Source organism: Mirounga leonina, unplaced genomic scaffold (genome assembly GCF_011800145.1).
Source record: "Mirounga leonina isolate KUSES-001 unplaced genomic scaffold, KU_Mleo_1.0 Mir_176, whole genome shotgun sequence".
Lineage (NCBI taxonomy): Eukaryota > Metazoa > Chordata > Mammalia > Carnivora > Phocidae > Mirounga > Mirounga leonina.
The window spans coordinates 54,678,950-54,702,905 of NW_023270454.1; the positions used below are offsets into that span (position 1 = coordinate 54,678,950).

Below are 23,956 nucleotides of genomic sequence, written 5' to 3' on the forward strand. Positions count from 1 at the left end.
TTTGAAAAACTCCCGCCGGTTGCCGTCCCAGCCAGGCTGGCCGTGACGTCAAGACACCGGGCGCGCATGCGTGGCGGGCTCTCCGGCCGAAGGGGCCTAGAACCGGAAAGGCTCTGGCCGCCCTGCAGCCTTGCTGGGGAGTGTTGGCAGTCAGGCTTCCAGACGGCCGGGTTTGCTGTGGGTAAAAGAGCTAGACTGAAGGATGAGACGACCGGTAGGCTGCTCACTTGACTGTCCGGAAAACTATCTCCATTTCTATAAAGATTTTAAAACGATTTTTAAAAGTTCAAATGTTTAAATGAAAAAAAAAAATCATTACCTAGCTTAAACACCCTTTGTACCTCTGCGTTTACTCCATAGATTTTCCTAACTGTAATGAATGTGTATGGTGCTTTAAGAAATTGAACTCCATTCTTTATTTTGGTAAATATAGCAACTTACATTTAAGAGATCCCACACACTTTATGCAATGTATTGATTAAAGGAGCCTTCTATAAGGTTGGAATGATCCACTTTTTGCAGATGAGAAAACTGATATTTATTAAGGATTTAAAACGAATGACACCACAAACTTAGATATTGTGTTTTTTTTTTTTTTTTAAAGATTTTATTTATTTATTTGAGAGAGAGAGTGGGGAGTGGTGGTGCTCAGTGCTCAACATGACAACACCTATTTCACCCATAACCCCTACCCTCCTCTCTTCTGGTAACCATCAGTTTATTCTCTATAGTTAAGAGTCTGTTTCTTGGCTTATCTCTCTTTTTTTCCTTTGATCATTTGTTTTGTTTCTGAAACTCCACATATGAGTGAAATCATATAACTTACTTCGTTCAGCATTATACTCTCTAGCTCCATCATGTTGTTGCAAATGGCAAGATTTCATTCTTTTTTATGGTTGAATAATAGTCCATTCTACATATACCACAGCTTGTTTATCCATTCATCAATCAGTGGATACTTGGGCTCCTTCCATAGTTTGGCTATTGTAGATAATGCTGCTATAAACATCCTGGTGCATGTATCACTTTAAATTAGTGTCTTTGTATTTTTTTGGGGGGTGCAATTGCTAGATCATAGGGTAGTTCTATTTTTAACTTTTTGAGGAACCTCCATACAGTTCTCCAGACTGGCTGCACCACCTTGTGTTCCCATCAACAGTGCAAGGGGGTTCCTTTTCCCCCACATTCTTGCCAACACATTGTTTCTTATATTGTTGATTTTAGCCATTCTGACAGGTGTGAGATGGTATCTCATTGTAGTTTTGATTTGCATTTCCCTGATGGTAAGTGATGTTGAGCACCTTTTTATGTGTCTGTTGGCCATTTGTATGGCTTCTTTAGAGAAATGTCTGTTCGTGTCTCCGTCCATTTTTTAGTTGGATTATTCATTTTTGGGTTGTTGAGATTTATCAGTTCTTTATATATTTTGGATACTAATGCTTTATCAGATATGTCATTTACAAATACCTTCTCCTATTCCATAGGTTGCCTTTTAGTTTTGCTGATTGCTTCCTTTGCTGTGCAGAAGCTTTTTATTTTGATGTAGTCCCAGTAGTTTATTCTTGCTTTTGTTTCCCTTGCCTCAGAAAACATATCTAGAAAGAAGTTGTTGCAGCCAATGTCATAGAAGTTACTGGTATGTTCTTTTCTAGGATTTTTATGGCTTCAGGTCTCATATTTAGATCTTTCATCCATTTTGAAATCACTTTTGTGTATGGTGTAAGAAAGTGGTCCAGTTTCATTCTTTTGCATGTAGTTGACCAGTTTTCCCAACGTTTGATGAAGAGACTTTTTCCCATTGGGTATTCTTTCCTGCTCTCTCAAAGATTAATTGACCATAAATTGTGCGTTTATTTCTGAGTTGTCTATTCTGTTCCATTGATCTATGTGTCTATATTTGTGGCAGTATGATACTGTTTTGATCACTACAGCTTTGTGATATAAATTGAAGTCTGGAATTGTGATGCCTCTAGCTTTTTTTTTTTTTCCAAGATTCATTTCACTATTTGGGGTCTTCTGTAGATCCTTACAAATTTTAGGATTTTTTATTCTAGCTTTGTGAAAAATACTGGTGGTCTTTTGATAGGGTTTGCTTTAAATATGTAGATTGTTTGGGTAGTATAGACATATTAATAGGATTTGTTCTTCCAACTCATGAGCATAGAATGGTTTTCCATTTCTTTGTGTCATCTTCAATTTCTTTCATCAGTGTATTATAGTTTTTAGAGTACAGGTCTTTCACCTCTTTAATTAGGTTCATTCTTAAGTGTCTTATTATTTTTGGTGCAATTGTAAATGGGATCAATTCTCTTTCTCCTGCTTCATTATTGGTGTATGGAAATGCCACAGATTTCTGTACATTGATTTTGTATCCTGACACTTCACTGATTTTATCAGTTCTAGCAGTTTTTTGGTGTAGTCCTTCTCGTTTTCTATATATAGTATCATGTCATCTGCAAATAGTGAAAGTTTTACTTCTTCCTTACCAATATGGATGCCTTATATTTCTTTGTGTTGTCTGTTTGCTGTGGCTAGGACTTCAAGTACTATATTGAATAAAAGTGGTAAGAGTGGACATCCTTGTCTTGTTCCTAACCTTAGGGGAAAGGCTCTCAGTTTTTCCCCATTGAGGATGATGTTACCTTGTGGGTTTTTCATATATGGCGTTAATTATGTTGAGGTATGTTCCCTCTAAACCTACTTTGTTGAGGGTTTTTATTATGAATGGCTGTTGTACTTTGTTAAATGCTTTTTCTGCATCTACTGAGAAGATTAAATGGCTCTTCTCCTTTCTCTTATTGATTCGATGTATCATGTTGATTGATTTGTGAATACTGAACCACCCTTGCACCCAGGAATAAATCCCACTTGATTGTGCTGAATGATTTTTTTAATGTATTGTTGGATTTGGTTTGCTAGTATTTTCTTGAGGATTTTGCATCTAAGTTCATCAGAGATATTGGCCTGTAGTTCTGTTTTTTTTTTGTGGTGTCTTTATCTGGTCTTGGTATCAGGGCGATGGGAACCTCCTAGAATAAATTTGGAAGTTTTCCTTCCTTTTCTATTTTTTGGAATAGTTTGAGAAGATTAGGTATTAACTCTTCTTTAAATATTTGAAAGAATTCACCTATGAAGCCATCTGGTCCTGGACTTCTGTTTGTTGGGATTTTTTAATTACTGATTTAATTTCTTTGCTGATTATCAGCACATTCAAATTTTCTATTTCTTCCTGTGTAAGTTTTGGTAATTCATGTTTCTAGGAATTTATCCATTTCTTATAGATTGTCCAATTTTTTGGCACATAGTTTTTTTATAATATTCTCTTGTAATTGTATTTCTGTGCTATTGGTTGTTATTTCTCCTTTCTCATTTGTGATTTTATTTATTTGGGTCTTTTCTCTTTCCTGAAAATTAATTTTTAAAATGGCAGTAAGTACATAACTATCAATAATTACTTTAAATATAAATGTAAAAGTGCTTCAATCAAGACATAGAGAGGCAGAATGGATAAAAAAGAACACCCATCTATATTCTGCCTACAAGAGACTCACCTCAGACCTAAAGATGAATACAGAGACTGAAAGTGAAGGGATGGAAATACATTCACTACACAAATGGAAGGCAAAAAAAGCCAGGGTAACAATACTTATATTAAGACAAAATAGACTTTAAAAATACAGTGTAACAAGACACAAAGAAGGGCATTATATAATGTTAAAATGATCATTCCAGTGAAAGGATATAGCAATTGTAAGTATCTATGCACCCAACACTGGAGTACATAAGTACATAAAGAAAATATTAATGACATAAAGGGAGAAATTGATGGTAATACAATAATAGTTGGGGACTTTAAAAATCCATTTACATCAATGGATAGGTCATCCAGGCAGAAAATGAGTAAGGAAACAATGTCTTTGAATAACACATTGGACCAGATGGACATAACAGACATATAAAGAACATTCTATACAAAAAGAACTCATTCTTTTCAAGTGCACATGGAACATTCTCCAGGATAGATCACATGTTAGGCCACAAAACAAGTCTCAATAAACTTAAGAAGACTGAAATCATATCATGCATCTTTTCTAACCACAATAGTATGAAACAAAAAATGAATCAAGAAAAAAACTGGAAAAAAACACAAACACGTGCAGACTAAACAACATGATACTAAACAACCAATGGGTCAATGAAGAAATCAAAGAAGAAATAAAAAAATACATAAATATGAAAATGAAAACACAATAGTCCAAAATCTCTGGTTCTAAGAAAGCAGTTCTAAGAGGGTAGTATATAGCAAACAAACCTAACTCAGGAAACAAGATAAAAGGGACGCCTGGGTGGCTCAGTTGGTTAAGCGACTGCCTTCGGCTCAGGTCATGATCCTGGAGTCCCGGGATCGAGTCCCGCATCGGGCTCCCTGCTCGGCAGGGAGTCTGCTTCTCCCTCTGACCCTCCTCTCCCTCTCATGCTCTTTGTCTCTCATTCTCTCTCTCTCAAATAAATAAATAAAATCTTTAAAAAAAAAAAAAGAAGAAACAAGATAAAACTCAAACAATCTAACCTTACACTTAAATGAACTAGAAAAAGAACAAACAAAGCTCAAGGTCTGTAGAAGAAAGGAAATAATAAAGACTTCAGAGCTCCGGGTGCCTGGGTGGCTCAGTCGTTAAGTGTCTGCCTTCGGCTCAGGTCATGATCCTAGGGTTCTGGGATCGAGCCCCTCATCGGGCTCCCTGCTCTGTGGGAAGCCTGCTTCTCCCTCTGCCACTCCCCCTGCTTGTGTTCCCTCTCTCGCTGTGTCTCTGTCTGTCAAATAAATAAATAAAATCTTAAAAAAAAAAAAGACTTAAGAGCAGAAATAAATTACATAGAGACTAAAAAACAATGAAACCAAAGATAGTTCTTTTTTTAAAACTTTTTTTTTTAAGATTTTATTTATTTATTTGACAGAGAGACAGAGAGGGAACACAAGCGGGGGAGTGGGAGAGGGAGAAGCAGGTTTCCCACCAAGCAGAGAGCCTAATGTGGGGCTCAATCCCGGGACCCTGGGATCATAACCTGAGCCGAAGGCAGACGCTTAACGACTGAGCCACCCAGCTGCCCCTAAAACTTTTTTCAAAAAAAATTTTATTTACTTACTTGACAGACACAGCAAGAGAGGGAACACAAGCGGGGGGGGGGGGGGGGGGGGGCGGGAGAGGGAGAAGAAGGCTTCCCGCCAAGCAGGGAGCCTGATGCAGGACTCGATCCCAGAAACCGGGGATCATGACCTGAGCCAAAGGCAGATGCTTAATGACTGAGCCACTCAGGCACCCCTCAAAGATAGTTCTTTAAAAAGATAAACAAAATTGACAAACCAATTGCCAGACTCATCAAGAAAAAAGGAGAAAGGACAAAAATAAATAAAATCAGAAATGGAGGTAAGAAGTAATAACTGACACCACAGGAATACAAAGGATTATAAGAGAATATTATAAAAAATAATATGCCAACAAACTGAACAACTTAGGAGAAATGGATAAATTTCTAGAAACATACAATCTTCCAACTCTGAACCAGGAAGAAATAGAAAATCTGGATAGACCAATTACAAGTAACGACTTTGAAGTAGTAATCAAAAACTACCAAAAAATAAAAGTCCAGGACCAGATGGATTCACAAATGAATTCTACCAAACATTTAAAGAAGACTCAATGCCAGGATGCCTGGGTGGTTCAGTCGGTTAAGTGTCTGCCTTAGACTTAGGTCATGATCCCAGGTTCCTGGGATAGAGTCCTGCATGGGGCTTTCTGCTCAGTGGGGAGCCTGCTTCTCCCTCTCCCTCTGCCATTCCCTCTGCTTGTGTGCTCTCTCTCTCTCTCTGATAAATAAAATCTTAAAAAGAAGAAGATTCAATGCCTATTCTCCTCAAACAATTCCAAAAAATAAAAGAGGAAGAAAAGCTTCCAAATACATTATGTGAGGCTATCATTACCCTGATAACAAAACCAGACAAAACACCACAAAAAAAGAAAACCAAAGGCCAATGTCCCTGATAAACAAAGATGTAAAAATCCTCAACAAAATGTTACCAAACCATATTCAACAATACATTAAAAAGATCAGTCACAATGTTCATGTAGGATTTATTCCTCGGCTATAATGATGGTTCAGTATTTACAAATCAATCAATGTGATACACATTAACAAAATGAAGGATAAAAAAAATCATGTTATCTCAATAGATGCAGGAAAAGCATCTGACCAAAATTCAACATCTGTACATTATAAAGATTCTCAGCAAAATGAAAAACCCACAGGTAACATCATACTCAATGGTAAAAAACTGAAAGATTTTCCTCTAAGATCAGGAATAAGACAAGGATGTGCATTCTCTTCACTTTCATTCTCCATAGTACTGAAAGTCCTAGCCATAGCAATAGACAAGGAAAAGAAGAGACATTTGTATTGGTAAGGAAGAATTTAAATTGCCACTATTTGCAGATGGCAGGTTATGTAGAAAACCCTAGAGACTACTAAACAACTATTAGAATAAGTGAATTCAGTAAATTTGCAGGGTAAAAAATTAATACCCAGAAATCAGTTGCATTTCTATACACTAATAACAGAGTAGCAGAGAGAGAAATTAAGAAAACAGTTTCATTTACAATTGCACCGAAAAGAATAAATTACCTAGGAATAAACTTAACGGAGGAGGTGGAAGACTTATACTCTGAAAATTGTAAAATATTGATGAAGCAAATTGAAGATGGCACAAATAAATGGAAAGATATTCTATGCTCATAGATTGGAAAAACTAATGTTGTTAAAATGTCCACATACCCAAAGCAATCTACAGAATCAATGCAATCCTTACCAAAATACCAATAGAATTTTTCACAGAATTAGAGCAAATAATACTAAAATTTGTGTGGAACCACCAGTGACCCCAAGTAGCCAAAGCAATCCTGAGAAAGAAAAAAAAAAAGCTACAGACATCACAATTCTAGATTTAAGAGACATTACAAAGATGTCATAATCAAAACAATATGGTACTGGCACAAAAATAGACACATACATCAATGAAAGAGACAGGGAACCCAGAAATAACCCCACATTTATATGATCAATTGATCTATGACAAAGGAGGCAAAAAATATCCAATGGGGAGAAAACAGTGTCTTCAATAAATGGTGCTGGGAAACTGGACAGCCACATACAAAAGAATGAAACTGGACTGTTTTCTCAAACCATACACAAAAATAAACTCAAAATGGATTAAAGACCTAAATGTGAGACATGAAACCATAAAATTCCTGGAAGAAAATATAGACAGTAATTTTTCTGACATCAGCCATAGAAACATTTTTCTGGATATGTCTCCTGAGGCGAGGGAAACAAAAGCAAAAATAAACTATTGGGACTACACCAAACTAAAAAGCTTCTGCATAGCAAAGGAAACTATCAACAAAACAAAAAAGGAACCTACTGAATGGGAGAAGATATTTGCAAATGATATATCTGATAATGGGTTAATATCCAAAATATATGAGGAACGTATACAACTCAACACAAAAAAAGCAAATAATCCAATTAAAAATGGACAGAGGACCTAAATAGACATTTTTTTTTTTAAAGATTTTATTTATTTATTTGAGAGAGAGCACATGAGAGTGGGGAGGGTCAGAGGGAGAAGCAGACTCCCTGCCGAGCAGGGAGCCCAATGCGGGACTCGATCCCGGGACTCCAGGATCATGACCTGAGCCGAAGGCAGTCGCTTAACCAACTGAGCCACCCAGGCGCCCCTGAATAGACATTTTTATAAAGAAGACATTCAGGGTGTCTACTGGGTGGCCTGGGTGGCTCAGTCAGTTAAGCATCTGCTCAGGTCATTATCCCAGGGTCCTGGGATCGAGCCTCATGTCGGGGTCCCTGCTCAGCAGGGAGTCTGCTTCTCTCTCTGCCCCCCATGCTCTCTTTCTCAAATAAATAAATAAAATCATTTTAAAAAAAAGACATCCAGATGGCCAACAGACACATGAAAAGAGGCTCAACATTACTAATCATCAGGGATATGCAAATCAGTGAGATATCACTGACACCTGTCACAATGGTAGAATGAAAAAGGCAAGAAATAACAAATGTTGGCAAGATTAACAAATGTTGGCAAGAGAAAAAGCACTGGCACCCTGTTGGTAGGAATGTAAATTGGTACAACAACTGTGGAGAACAGCATAGAGGGTCCTCAAAAAATTAATAATAGAAATAGCATATAATCCAGAGGTGCCTGCATGGCTCAGTTGATTAAACATCCAACTTTTGATTTCAGCTCAGATCATCATCTCAGTGTCATGAGATCAAGCTGTGTGTCAGCATGGAGCCTGCTTAGGATTCTCTCTCTCCCTCTGCCCCTTCCCCCACTAACATGCACACTCTCTCTCTCAAATAAATAAATAAATCTTAAAAAAAAAAAAAGATATAGTATATGATCCAGTAATTCCACTACTGGGCATTTACCTAAAGAAAACAAAGCACTAATTTGAAAAGATGTATGCACCCCTATGTTTACTACAGCATTATTTACAATAGCCAAGATATGAAAGCAACCCAATGTCCATCGATAGATGAATAAAGAATACACACACACACACACATGCACGCACACTGGAATATTATGTAGTCAAAAAAGGGATGAGATCTTGCCATTTGCAATAACATAAATAGACATAGAAAGTATTATGCTAAGTGAAATCAGAGAAAGATAAATAGCATATGATTTCACTTAAATGTGGAATCTAAAAGGCAAAATGAATAAACAAACCAAAAGCAGAATCAGATATATAAATATAGAAAACAAACTGATGGTAGCTAGAAGGGAGAAGGCTGGGAGATGTCAAAATGGGTGAAAGGGAATGGAAGATACAGGCTTCCAATTATGGAAGTCATGGAATAAAAGGTATAGCACAGGGAATATGTCAATAATATAATAGCATTGTATGGTGACAGGAGGCAGCTACACTTCTGGTGAACATAGCATAATATATAGAGTTGTTGAATCACTATGTTATATACCTGATACTAATATACTAATATTGTGTGAACTATACTCAAAAAATAAATAAAATTTAAAACCAAAAATTCTAAAATTTATATGGAGAGGCAAAAACCCCAGAATAGCCAACACAATATTGAAAGAGAAAAACAAATTTGGAGGTTAGATACCACCTAATATCAAGAGTTACTATGAAGATACAGTAATCAATACAGTGAGGTATTGGTGAAAGAACAGACAAGTAGGTCAATGGAAAAGAATATAGAGCTCAGAAATAGACCCACCTAAATATAGTCACCTGATTGTTGACAAAGGAGCAAAGGCAATACAATGGAAGAAAGATAAGTCTTCAACAAATGGTGCTAGAATAGCAGGATATCCAAGTGCAAAAAAAAAAAGTAGACACAGACCTTATGACCTTCACAAAAAATTTTTTTTAACATTTTATTTATTTATTTGACAGAGAGAGACACAGCAAGAGAGGAAACACAAGCAGAGGGAGTGGGAGAGGGAGAAGCAGGCTTCCTGCTGAGCAGGGAGCCCGATGAGGGGCTCGATCCCAGGTCCTGGGATCATGACCTGAGCCGAAGGCAGATGCTTAATGACTGAGCCACCCAGGTGCCCCAACCTTCACAAAATTTAACTAAAAAATGGATCATAAACCTAAAAAATAAAAACCAAAACTATAGTCCTCATGGTAGATAATATTGTCAGAGAAAGACATACCACGATTTCACTCATGTGTGGAATTTAAGAAATAAAACAAATGATCAAAGGAAAAAAAAGAAAGAGAGACAAACCAAGAAACAGACTCTTAACTGTAGAGAACATACTGATCATTTCCAGAAGGGAGGTGGGTGGGGGAATGGGTTAAGTAGGTGATGGGGATTAAGGAGTGCATTTGTAATGTGCATTGGTTGATATGTGGAAGTGTTGAATCACTATATTATACACCTGAAACTAATAGTACACTGTATGTTAACTAACTGGAATTTATTTTTATTTTTTTTAAGATTTATTTATTTATTTATTTGAGAAAGAGAAAGAGAGCACTAGGGAGAGGCAGAGGGAGCAGCAGACTCCCTGCTGAGCAGGGAGCCTGATGCAGGCTTGATCCCAGGACCCCAGGATCATGACCTGAGCCAAAGGCAGATGCTTCAGTTACGGAACCACCCAGGTGCCCCAACTAACTGGAATTTAAATAAAAACTTTTAAAAAATTTATTTTCTGGTTCTTTTTGTAGTTCTTTCTTTTCTCTTGCTCTCTTTTTTTGTGATTGATGAGTATAGTATTGTTTGGCTTGCTTTCTCTTTATTTTTTGTGTATCTGTCATAGTTATTCGATTTGTGGTCACCATGAGGTTCATATATAACATTATAAGTAAATAGCAGTCCATATTAATTTGATGGACATTTAAGTTCAAACATTCTTTAGCAACAACAACAATAAAACAGAAAAAGAAAAAGATTTTTTCTTTTTTGTTTTCCCCTTGTCTTCCTTTTCTACTCCTTTCTCCATATTTTATGTATATGTTGTCATATTTTACATCTTTTTTTCCCTATATTTCTTATGTCCAGTTATGGCCATTTGTTTTCCATTTAAAGAAGTTCCTTTAACATTTCTTGGAAGCTTGGCATAGTGGTGATAAACTCCTTTATCTTTATCTATCCTTTATCTTGTTTGTCTGGGAGACTCTGTCTCTCTTTCAAATCTGGATGATAACATTGCCAGGTATGGCAGTCCTTGTTGTAGGTTTTTTTCCTTTCAGTACTTTGAATATAACATGCCACTCCATGTGGCTTACAAAGTTTTTGCTGAAAAATCATCTGAGAGCCTTATAGGTTTTCCTTTGTAGGTAACTTTTTATTTCTCTCTTGCTTCTTTTAAGATGCTTTCTTTGTCTTTAACCCTTGGCATTTTAATTATTATCTGTTGCGATGTGGACCTCCTTGGGTTCAACTTTTCTGGAACTCTCTCTGCTTCTTTGACTTGAATATTTATTTCCCTCCCTAGGTTAGGAAAGTTTTCAGTTATTATATCTTCAGATAAATTTCCTACACCTTTCTCTCTCTTCTTCTGGGACACCTATAATGCAAATGTTTGTTCACTTGATGTTGTCTAAGGAATCTCTTAATCTATCCTAATTTTTTTTCAGTTCTTTTCTCTTTTTGCTATTCAGCTTGTGTGCTTTCTATTCCCTTGTCTTCCAGATCACTGCTACGTTCTTCCACATCCTCTAATCTGTTGATTTCCTCTAGTTTGTTTTTTATTTCAGTTATTGTATTCTTCAACTCTGATTGGCTCTTTTAATGTCTTCTATCTCTTTATTGAAAGTGTCATTGACTTAGTCCAATCTTTTCTCCAGCCCAGTGAGTATCTTATGATCATTACTTTAAATTCTTTATCAAGCATATTGCTTATCTCTGTTTCATTTAGGTCTTTTTCTGAGGTTTTTTCTTGTTCTTTCTTTTGGAGCATATTCCTCTATTTCCATTTATGTGACTTTCTGTGTTTGTTTCCGTGGATTAGAACTACTTCTCCTAATGTTTAAGGAGTTGTGTGTGGAATCCCCTATGCAAACTGTGTGTGCCTAATGACTTTTTCTGGCAGGCTGGAGTTGTGGCTGTATATGCTAGTCTTTTATACCATGGCTTTTTATAGAAAGAATACCAATAAAAAGAATAATAAAAGAAAAAAGAAAATAATAAAATAAAAGAAAACAAAAAGAAAAAAGTAAAAAGAGAAAGAACAAAAAGAAGAGAATTTTAAAAAGAGAACAAGAAATAAAAGAAAACCAAAAAAAAAAAAAAAACAAAACAAGACAAATTTTACAAAGTAAAATTAAATTAAATTAAAATTTAAAACACACACACACACACACAAACACACAAACCACAAAACTACAGCTTGTTGGGGCGCCTGGGTGGCTCAGTTGGTTAAGCGACTGCCTTCGGCTCGGGTCATGATCCTGGAGTCCCTGGATCGAGTCCCGCATCGGGCTCTCTGCTCGGTGGGGAGCCTGCTTCTCCCTCTGACCCTCCCCCCTCTCATGTGCTCTCTCTCTCTCTCATTCTGTCTCAAATAAATAAATAAAATCTTAAAAAAAAAAAAAAACTGCAGCTTGTTTTCTGTGCCTCAGCACCTCAAGGCAGCTGGTGTGGGCTTGTAGTCCCCGGGCTTGCTGGGGTCAAAGGCTCACTGTAAGCCAACCCTAGTGGGTCTGGACTTTTAAGGTGGAAGGGGAGAGAGTGTTCCCGCAATTCCTCAGCACTTTTTAACCATGGCTTTTTTTCCTGTGTCCCAGTGTGTGCAGGGTTGGTGTGGTCTTGTAGACCCTGGGCTCGCTGAAGTTGCAAGCTCATAAAGATGACCAGACCCACATGTTACATAGTCTGGACCCTGCTCCATTCTAGGCTCTTAAGGTGGGATGGGAACCCCAAACTATGTCATTCTCCAGTCCCTCTGATTTGGAGAGCTTTCCCACAGCTCCTCTGATGTTTGGCAGGTTTCTAGTGTGTCTTTTATATGCTAGTTGCTTTTTTAAACTTTGGGTTTTTTCCTATGCCCAAGGACAGAGGGATCTGTTCCTCGTCCTTCAATACTATCCTTCCCCACTACTGTTTGCAGTGTTGGGGGTGGGGATTCCCTTTGTTACTGTAGCTCTGTCTCTCTTGTTCTCTGGCCATTCTCTTTGTCTTTGGTTGTTCAGTCAGACTTCAGTTCTTTCTCACGTGGAATTGTTGTGTTAATAGGTGTAAGTTGGTGTGTTCTGTGAAGGAGGTGAATTCAGAGTCTTCCTATGTTGCCATCTTGAATGGGAATCTCCTGTATTTTAAATTTTATTTTCAGTTCTTCACTGCTGGTACATAGTAAAGCAATTGACTTTTATATTTTAACCTTGTATCCTGCAGCCTTGCTATTATAATCATGGAGGTACAGGAGATTTTTTTGTCAATTCTTTTGGTTTTTCTACATAGCTGACCATGTCATCTGGGAAAAAAGACAGTTTACTATCTTTCTCTCCAATTTGTATACCTCTTATTTCCTTTCCTTGCCTTATTGCATTAGCTAATACTTGGACTGTGGTGTTGAAAACTAGTGCCTTATTACTGATCTTAGTGGGAAAACTTATACTAGTCTCTCACCATTAAGTATTATTAGGTATAGGGTTTTTTTTGTAGATGTTTTATTCATTTGAGGAAGATCCCTTCTATTCCTAGATTATTGAGAATTTTAATCATCATGGGTGTTGGATTTTGTCAAATACTTTCTCTGCATATTTTGAAATGATCATGTGGTTTTTCTCTTTTTAAGCCTATCAGTGTGATGGATTACATTAATTGATATTTTAATGTTGAACCTGCCTTGCATACCTGAGATAAATCTCACTTGGTAGTGGTATATAAATCTTGTTTGATTCAATTTGCTAATATTTGTTGAGAATTTTTACATTTATGTTCATGAGAGATATTGATCTATAGTTTTTTTATGTTTTATTTTTGAAAAATAGAAGTTAGTTTTATGATAGGAAAAAAGGAACATTGTAAATAGAATTTCATTTAATTTTAAATGTACCCATCCAACTTCTGGGAAATAAGAAATGTATTTTATAGGCCTTGCCTCATATTAGGGTAACCTAATTTTGCACACTTAAAACTTATATTAGGAAATAGTCACATGTTGACCCTCTTGAACTCACAATGTTCATTTAGTAATCAAAATGTAAAAGGCATTTATTTGTCATCATTGAAATCAAGCTCTTTTCTTCTTTTTACTTTTTTATCCTCTTTATCCATTTCTCCCACCCCTCACACTCTGCCTCTGGCAACCACCAATCTGTTCTCTGTATCTATGAGCTTGTTTGTTTTGTTTTTGTTTGTTCATTCTGTATTTTGGGATTCCACATATAATAGAGATCATATGGTACTTGTATTTCTCTGACTAATTTCACTTAGCATAATGCCCTGTAGGCCTATCCATGTTGCTATAAGTGGCAAGATTTCTTCTTTATTATGGGTGAATAATTTTCCATTGTATATACACACCATAATTTCTTTATTCTTTCACCTATCAGTGGACACTTGGTTTGGTTTTGTATCTTGCGTACTGTAGATAATGTTGTAGTAAACATAAGGGTGTATATATCTTTTAGAATTAGTTTTTGTTTTCTTTGTATAGATATCCAATATTGGAATTACTGGATCATATAGTAGTTCTATTTTTAAGTTTTTGATGAACCTCCATACTGTTTTCTATAGTGGCTCACTAATTTACATTTCAACTCACAGCGTACAAGGATTTACTTTTCTCCATATCCTTGCCATCACTTATCTCTTGCCTTTTTTTTTTTTTTTTAGTATGGAATGCTTCATGAATTTGCGTGTCATCCTTGTGCAGGGGCCATGCTAATCTTCTCTGTATCATTCCAATTTTAGTATATGTGCTTTTTGATAATAGCTATTCTTACAGTGTGATGTGATATCTCATTGGGGTTTTGATTTCATTTCCCTGATGATTAATGAAGTTGAGCATCTTTTATTGTGTCTTTTGACTATCTCTGTGTCTTCTTTGGAAAAGTGTCTGTTGAGATCTCCTGCCCATTTTTTAATTGGATTGTTTGTTTTTTGCTATTGAGTTATATGTGTTTTTCATATATTTTGGATATTAATCCTTTATTACATATAAGACTTTCAAGTATTTTCTCCCATTCACTAGGTTGCCTTTCCATTTTGTGAATGGTTTCTTCTGTTGTGCAGAAGCTTTTTAGTATTACGTAGTCCCACTTACTTATTTTTGCTTTTGTTGCTTTTGCTTTGGTGTCAGATTCTAAAATTCTCAACAAGACCTATGCCAAAGAGCTTACCACATATGTTTTCTTCTAGGAGTTTTATGGTTTCAGGTCTTACATTAACATCTTTAATCCATTTTGAATTTGTCTTTGTGTATAGTGTAATTTACTGGTCTAGTTTTATTCTTTTGCATGTTAGGATTTCTGAACACCATTTAGTGAACAGAGTCTCCTTTTCCCATGGTATATTCTTTCCTCTTTTGTTGTAAATTAATTGGCCATGTAAATGTGTGTTTATTTCTGGGCTCTCTATTCTGTGCCCCTGATCTATGTCTGCTTTTATGCCACTACCACACTGTTTTAATTAGTATAACTTTGTAATGGAGTTTGAAATCAGGGAGTGTGATGCCTCCAACTTTGGTCTTCTATCTCAAGATTGCTTTGGCTGTTCAAGGTTTTTTGTGGTTCCATACAAATTTTAGGATTGTTTGTTCTGTTTCTTTGAAAAATTCCACTGGAACTTTGATAGGAATTGCACTGAATCTCTACATTAATTTGGGAAGTGAGGACATTTTAGCAATAATCAGTCTTCCAACCCATTGGCACAGAATATCTTTCCATTTGTTTGTGACTTCAATGTCTTTTATTAATGTCTTACAGTTATTAGTATACAGGTCTTTCACCTCCTTGGTTAAATTTACTCTTAGGTGTATTTTTTTTTTTTTTAAGATTTTATTTATTTATTTGACAGAGAGAGACACAGCGACACAGCAGGGGGGAGTGGGTGAGGGAGAAGCAGGCTTCCCACCGAGCAGGGAGCCCGATGCAGGGACTCAATCCCAGGACCCTGGGATTATGACCTGAGCTGAAGGCAGGAGCTTAACGACTGAGCCACCCAGGCACCCTCAGGTGTATTTTTTTGAAGCAGTTGTAAACAGGGTTGTTTTATTTCTCTTTCTGATAGTTTATTATTAATGTATAGAAGCATAACAGATTTTTATTATTTTTAATATTTATTTATTTATTTATTTAGAGCATGAGCAGTGAAGGACGGGGCAGAGGGAGATGGAAAGAGAGAATCTTAAGCAGGCTCTACACGAGCTCGATCTCATGACCCTGAGATTATGACCTAAAGCTGAAATCAATAGTCGGACACTTAACAGACTGAGCCACCCAGGCACCCCAAAAAGTAATAGATTTTTGAGTATTGATTTTGTATCTTGCAACTTTACTAAATTTGTTTATTAGTGATAACAGTTTTTTTTGTTGGGGCCTTTAGGGTTTTCTATATATTAAATCATGTCTTCTGCAAATAGAGACAATTTTACTTCTGTTTTTTTCTAATTCTGATGTTTTTTATTTCCTTGCTTGATTGCTCTAGTTAGAGTTTCAAGTATTGTGTTGAATAGAAGTGGTGAAAGTGGACACCCTCATCTTGTTCCTGGTCTTAGGGGAAAAGCCTTCAGTCTTTCACCATTAAGTATGATGTTAGCTATGGCCTTATCATATATGGCCTTTCTTATGTTGAGGCATATTCCCTCTATACCCACTTTGTTGAGAATTTTTATCATAAATGGATGTTAGTTTTTTTCAAATGCCTTTTCTGCATCTATTGAGATGATCATATGATTTTTGTACTTCATTTTGCTAACGTAGTGAATCACATTTACTGGTTTGTGGATGTTGAACCATCCTTGCATCCCTAGAATAAATGCCTCTTGATCATGGTGTATGATCCTTTTTATGTATTGTTGACTTTGGCTTGCTTATATTTTGTTGAGGTTTTTAATGTTTATCAGGGGTATTGGCCTGTAACATTGTTTTTTTGTGGCATCTTTGTCAGGTTTTGATACCAGAGTACTGCCGGTCCCATAAAATGAGTTTGGATGAATTCCCTCCACTTCAGTTTTTAACAAGAGCTTGAGAAGGGTTGGTGTTAATTCTTTGAATGCTTGGTAGAATTTATCACTGAAGCTGTATGTTCTTGGACTTTTGTTTATTGGGAAGTTTTTGGTTACTGATTCAGTCTCCTTACCAGTAATCAGTTTGTTCAGATTTTCTATGTCAGCATGATTCAGTCATGGTAGAATGTATGCTTATAGGAATTTATCCATTTCTTTTAGGTTGTCCAAGTGCTTGGCATATACTTGTTCATAGTAGTCTTTTATGATCCTTTGAATTTCTGTGGTATCCAGTTGTAATATCTCTTTCATTTCTGACTTATTCGAGTCCTTTTTTTTCTTGATGACTCTTGCAAAAGTCTTGTTACTTTTGTTTATCTTTGCAAAGGACAACCTCTTAGTTTCACTGATCCTATTGTCTTTTTAGTCTCTATTTCATTTATCTCTGCTATAATCTTTTTTATTTCCTTACTCCTATTAACTTTTTTTTTTTTTTTGTCCTGTAAGGTGTAAAGTTAGGTTATTTGAAACATCTCTTGTTTCTTGAGGTAGGCATTTATCACTGTGAACTTTGCTCTTAGAAGTGCTTTGGGTGCCTCACACAAATTTTGGTATGTTAGATTTCCATTTTTATTTGTCTCAAGGTATTTTTTTCTTTCTCTTTTGATATTTTCTTTGCCTCATTGGTTGTTTGGTAGCACATTGTTTAGTCTCCACATATTTTTGAATTTTTGAGTCTTCCTGTAATTAATTTCTAATTTTATACTATTGTGCTTGGAAAAAAATGCTTGACATGACTTCACTTCTCCTAAATTTATTATGATTTGTTTTCTGTTCTAACATATGATCTATCCTGCAAAATGTTTCATCTGTGCTTTGGAAGGATATGTACTCTGTTATTTTTGGATGTAATGTTCTATGTATATCTGTTAAATCCATCTGATCTAATTTATCATTTACGCCAATGATCCTGTATTGATTTTTTATCTGCTTGATCTATCCATTGCTATAAGTGGGGTGTTAAAACCTCCTACTATTATTATATTGCAGTCTATTTCTCCTTTTAGGCCTATTAATTTTTCCTTTCTATACTTAGGTGCTTCTTTTTTTTTTTTTTTTAAAGATTTTATTTATTTTTTAGAGAGCGAGCGAGAGAGAAACAGCATGAGAGGGGAGAGGGTCAGAGGGAGAAGCAGGCTCCCCGCTGAGCGGGGAGCACTATGTGGGACTCGATCCCAGGACCCTGGGATCATGACCTAAGCCGAAGGCAGACGCTTAACCATCTGAGCCACCCAGGTGCCCACTTAGGTGCTTCTTATTGGGTACATAAATATTTATGTGTTATATCCTCTTGATGTATTGACCTCTTTATCATGATGTAAGTCCCATCTTTGTCTCTTATTACAACTTTGTTTTAAAGTCTTTTTGTCTGTTATAAGTATAGCTACTCTAGCTGTTTGTTTGTTTCCATTAGCATGGAATATCTTTTTCCATCCTTTCACTTTACATCTAAAGTGAGATTCTTGTGGGGAGCATATAGATGGGTCTTGTTTTTTGTTTTTGTTTTTTAATCCACTCAGCCAGTCTATGTCTTGATTGAAGAATTTAGTCCATTTGTATTTAAAGTAATTATTGATAAGCATGTGCTTATTGCCATTTCATTATTGTTTACTGGCTGGTTTTCTACTTCCTCTCTGTTTCCTTTCTTCTTTTGCTCTCTTCCCTTGTGGCCTAATGACTTCCTTTAGTAGTTTACTTATATTCCTTTCTCTTTGTCTTTTGTGTATTTGTTACAGGTTTTTGCTTTGTTATTACCATGAGGCTTATGTATGAAAACTTAGAGTATATTTTAAGTTGATAACAATTAAGTTTGATTCCATCTGAAGCTCACCATCTTTACTCTTACCACTGATAGTTTATATTTTTGATAACACATTTTACATCTTTTTTTTTTTTTTTTTTTAAAGTAAGCTCTATACCCAATGTGGAGCTTTAACGCACAACCCAAACATCAAGAGTCACATGCTATACTGACTGAGCCAGCCTGGTGCCCCACATTTTACATCTTTTTATCTTGTGTATCCCTTAACTGATTAATTGCAACCATAGTGTTTTTTTTTTACTAGTTTTGTCTCTTAACCTTTATGCTCACTTTATAACTGATTAATCCACTATTTTTTTTTTTTTTAAGATTTTATTTATTTGACAGAGACACAGTGAGAGAGGGAACACAAGCAGGGGTAGTGGGAGAGGGAGAAGCAGGCTCTGAGCAGGGAGCCTGATGCGGGGCTCGATCCCAGGACCCTAGATTCATGACCTGAACTGAAGGCAGATGCTTAATGACTGAGCCACCCAGGACCCCTAATCCACTATTTTTTTTTTTTTAAGATTTTATTTATTTATTTGAGAGAGAGAGAATGAGAGACAGAGAACATGAGAGGGAGGAGGGTCAGAGGGAGAAGCAGACTCCCTGCTGAGCAGGGAGCCCGATGCGGGACTCGATCCTGGGACTCCAGGATCATGACCTGAGCCGAAGGCAGTCGCTTAACCAACTGAGCCACCCAGGCGCCCCCCCTAATCCACTATTTTGACATTTATTTACCTTCCCAGTGAGATTTATTCTGTCATCCATTTTCTTGTTACTAATTAATGCCCTTTCTTTTCAGCTTAAAGAAGTCCCTTTAACATTTCATAAGACTGTTTTAATGGTGATGAACTCCTTTAGCTTTTGCTTATATGGAAAAACTATCTCTTCTTCAATTCTGACTGTTAACTGGGTAGGGTAAAATTTTTTTTAATTTTATTTTTTATTCCAGTATAATTAACATACAGTGCTATATTATTTTCAGGTACTATAGCATAATGACTCAACAGTCCTCTACTTTCTTCATGCTCATAAAGATATATGTACTCTTAATCCCCTTTATTTATTACAACCTTTATCACCCCTCCCCCAGCTCCCGCCGGGGACCCTCAGTTGGTTTTCTGGATTTAAGAGTTTCTTTTTTGGGGGGGGCGCCTGGGTGGCTCAAATGGTTAAGCATCTGCCTTCGGCTCAGGTCATGATCTCAGAGTCCTGGGATCGAGTCCCACATTGGACTCCCTGCTCCTTGGGAGCCTACTTCTCCCTCTGCCTCTCTCTCTGTCTCTCATGAATAAATAAATAAAATCTTAAAAAAAGAGTTTCTTTTTTTGTCTTTTTTTCTTTCTTTTGTTTTTTTTTCTTAAATTCCACATATAAGTAAAATCATATGGTATTTGTCTTTCTCTGACTGATTTTGAAAATTTCACTTAAGAATACACCCTCTAGGTCCACCCATGTTTTTGAAATGGCATTTCATTCTTTCTTATGGCTGAGTAATGTTCCATTGTATATATATATATTCCACATCTTCTTTATCCATTCATCTATAGATGACATTTTTTTTTAAAGATTTTATTTATTTATTTGAGAGAGAGAATGAGAGACAGAGAGCACGAGAGGGAAGAGGGTCAGAGGGAGAAGCAGACCCCCCGCTGAGCAGGGAGCCCGATGTGGGACTTGATGTGGGACTCGATCCTGGGACTCCAGGATCATGACCTGAGCTGAAGGCAGATGCTTAACCATCTGAGCCACCCAGGCACCCCTATTTTTAATTTTTTGAGGAACCTCCATACTCTTTTCTCTAATGGCTGCACAAGTTTGCATTCTCAAGAACAGTGCATGAGGGTTCCTTTTTCTCCACATCCTCACCAACACCTGTTGTTCTTCTCTTTTTGATTCTAGCCATTCTGATAGGTGTAAGGTGATACTTCACTGTGGTTTTAACTTGCATTCCTCTGATGATTAGAGATATTAAGCATCTTTTCACGTATCTGTTGGCTATCTATGTTTTCCTTGGAAATATGTCTATTCCGGTCCTCTGCCCATTTTTTTCCTCCTCTGCCCAATTTTAATTGGATTATTTTTTTGGTGTTGAGTTATATAAATTTTTTATATATTTTGTGTATTAACCCCTTATTGGATATATCATTTACAAATATCTTCTCCTATTCAGTAAGTTGATGGTTTGGTAGAATTCACCTGTGAAGCTGTGTGGTCCTGGACTTTTGGGTTGTTTTGAGTTTTTTGATTACTGATTCAATTTCATTGCTAGTAATTGGTCTGTTCAAATTTTCTATTTCTTTTTAATTCAGTTTTCAGATGTTACACGTTTCTAGGAATTTTCTATTTCTTCTAGGTTGTCCAGTGTGTTGGTATACAATTTTTTATACTCTTATAATCTTTTGTATTTCTATGACATCAGTTATTTCTCCTCCTTCTTTTCTGATTTTGTTTAATGAAACTTCTTCTTTTTCTTGATGATTCTGGCTAAAGGTTTATCAATTTTGTTAATCTTTTCAAAGAACCAAGTCCTGGTTTCACTGATCTGTTCAATTGTTTTTTACTCTATTTCACTTATTGCCTTCCTTCTACTGGTTTGGGGCTTTGTTTTTTTATTCTTTTTCAACCTCCTTTAGGTGTAAGGTTTGGTTATTTTTTTGAGATTTTTCTTCTTGAGTTAAGACTGTGTTGCCATAAACTTTCCTCTAAGAACAGTTTTTGATATTTCCCAAAGATTTTGGTTTGTTGTTTTTTCATTTTCATGTGTCTCCATGAATTTTTTTATTTCCTCTTTGATTTCTTGGTTATTTCATCCATTGTTTAGTAGCATGTCATTTAGCCTCCATGTATTTGTCATTTTTTTCTTGTGATTGATTTCCAGTTTTATACCATTGTGGTTGGAAAAGATGCTTAATGTGATTTCCATCTTTTTTAACTTATTGAGACTTGTTTTGTGGCCCTACATGTGATCTATTCTGGAGAATGATCCATGTATATTTGAAAAGATTGTGTTTTCTACTGTTTTTGAATGGAATGGTCTCAATATACCTGTTAGTTCCATCTGGTCCAGTGTGTCATTCAAAGCCATGGTTTTCTTGTTGATTTTCTGTATGGATGATTTATCCATTGATTTAAGTGGGGTTTTAAAGTCCCCTCCTATTATTGTACTGCCAATTTCTTCCTTTATTTCTGTTAATATTTGTTTTATGTACTTAGGTGCTCCCATGTTGGGTACTTACATATTTATCATTTGTATATCCTCTTATTGATTAGTTCCCTTTATCACTTTATCATATGTCCTTCTTTATCCCTTGTTACAATCTTTGTTTTGAAGTCTATTTTGTCTGATATACGTATTGCTACCCCAGGTGTTTTTTGTTTTTTTTTCTCTTTCATTTGGATGGTAAACATTTTTCCACCCCTTCACTTTCAGTCTTTTCAATCTACATGTCTTCAGGTCTGAAATAAATCTCTCATAGGTAGCATATAGAAGGGTCTTGCTTTTTTTATCCATTCAGTTACTTCTCTTGCTGCTTTTAAAATCTCTGTTTATCACTATTTTTTATGCCATTTAATTACTGTGTCTTTTTTTTTTTAAAGATTTTATTTATTTATTCGACAGAGAGAGAGCAAGAGCAGGAACACAAACAGGGGCAGTGGGAGAGGGAGAAGCAGGCTTCCTGCTGAGCAGGGAGCCCGATGTGGGACTCGATCCCAGGACCTGGCATCATGACCTGAGCCGAAGGCAGACGCTTAACGACTGAGCCACCCGGGCGCCCTAATTACTGTGTGTCTTGATGTTAATCTCCTTGGGTGTTTTTGTTCGATACTTTCTGGGTTTCCTGGAACTGGATGTCTGTTTCCTTCCTCCATGTTATAGAAGTTTCAGCTCTTATATCCTTAAATAAATGTTCTCTCTCTTCTACTTCTGGGATCCCTATAATGCGAATGTTATTACACTGGATGATGTAACTGAGTTCCCTTAACCTATTCTCATTTTTTATTATTCTTTTTTTTTTTTTTTTTTTGCTGTGTAGCTTGGTTCCCCCCCCCCAATACTTTGCCTCCCAGTTCTCTAATCCATTTTTCTTTTTCCTTTAATCTACTACGATTGACTTCCTGTAGTGTGTTTTTAATTTTAGTTTTCTTCTCTGGTTTTTTCTTTTTTCTATTTCTTCGTCAAAGGTCTCACATTCTCCACTCTTTTTTCAAGTCTCGTAGGCATCTTTATGACCATCACTTTGAATTTTTTATTAGGCATATTCCTTATCTCCATTTCATTTAGTCCTTTTGCTGTGGTTCTTGTTCTTCCATTTGTGACATATTCCCATCTCCTCATTTTATCTCTCTGTGTTTGTTTCTATGTGTTAGGAAACTTAGCTATGTCTCCTGATCTTGAAAAATGTGGCCTTGTGAGTAAGATTTCCTGTGGTGCCCTATAGTGCAATGTTCCCTGTTCACCAGGCACATCAGAGGTGTCTCCTCTATGGGTTTTGTGTGCTCCACTCATATAGCTAAGCCTCATTTGCTTTCATCAGTGGCCCATTTTGCCTCTTGTGGGCTGGGTTGGTCCTGTGCTGTTAACAAGCTAGTCTGGGGATATTGTGGGCATGTAACTGGGCAGGCTCAGCAGTCAGACCAGGCACTGTCCTCAGCCCATTTGTCTGGGCTGTGATCCCACCAACTACAGCCAGCAGTCCTTGTCTTGTCCACTGAGAGGCTTTTGTTGGTAGGCGTGGCCTGCAGTTAGTCCATATGTTTGCCCCAGACCCTGTGCTAGGGCTGCACATGCACTGATCGGGAGATCACTCTCTCCACACCACCAGTGTGGCTGCTGGGACTGCAGATGTCCTGGTGTGTGTGGTCATTTTCCCTCTCCACAGGGCAGGAATCACTTTGCGGTGGTGCTGGTCCTTGCCAGGGCTGCATTCAGGACAGAAAGTGGAAGGAGTTGCTTTGGAGGGACTCCTGCTTGGTGGGGCAGTTTAGATCCAGAGGATCTGCAGAAGAATGGGAGAGGGGGCATGTGGTATTTGAAAGGTAGGTGGAGGGTGTTCATGCTTTTTCATGCAGACATCCCACTATTTAGGCTGGAGGTGGGGGAGAAATGGTGCCCATCAGTTTTTTTGTTCTTGAAGTCTCCTAAAGATCCCTGCTTCTTTTTTTTTTTTTTTTTTCGGTGCAAAAAGTTGTTTTTATTATAGCACTGGGACAGGACCAGTGGGCAGACAGAGTTGCCTAAAGTTGATCTTTTTTTTTTTTTTTTTTAAAGATTTTATTTATTTATTTGAGAGAGAGAGAATGAGAGGGAGGAAGGTCAGAGGGAGAAGCAGACCCCCTGCCGAGCAGGGAGGCCGATGTGG

At 36.8% G+C, this 23,956-nt stretch overlaps 1 long non-coding RNA gene and 1 other non-coding gene across 2 annotated transcripts in view; one reads left to right on the top strand and one right to left on the bottom strand.

Moving 5' to 3' along the window:
• Window positions 1–99: 99 nt before the first annotated feature.
• LOC118022340 overlaps window positions 100–23,956 on the top strand; it is a 42,869-nt gene continuing 19,012 nt past the window's right edge. The window contains exon 1 of the long non-coding RNA XR_004682474.1: window positions 100–214. This is a non-coding gene — a long non-coding RNA (uncharacterized LOC118022340). The remainder of the gene's footprint in view (window positions 215–23,956) is intronic.
• On the bottom strand, window positions 14,393–14,498 carry LOC118022608. Its single transcript, XR_004682524.1, has one exon. It is a non-coding gene; the product is annotated as a U6 spliceosomal RNA (small nuclear RNA).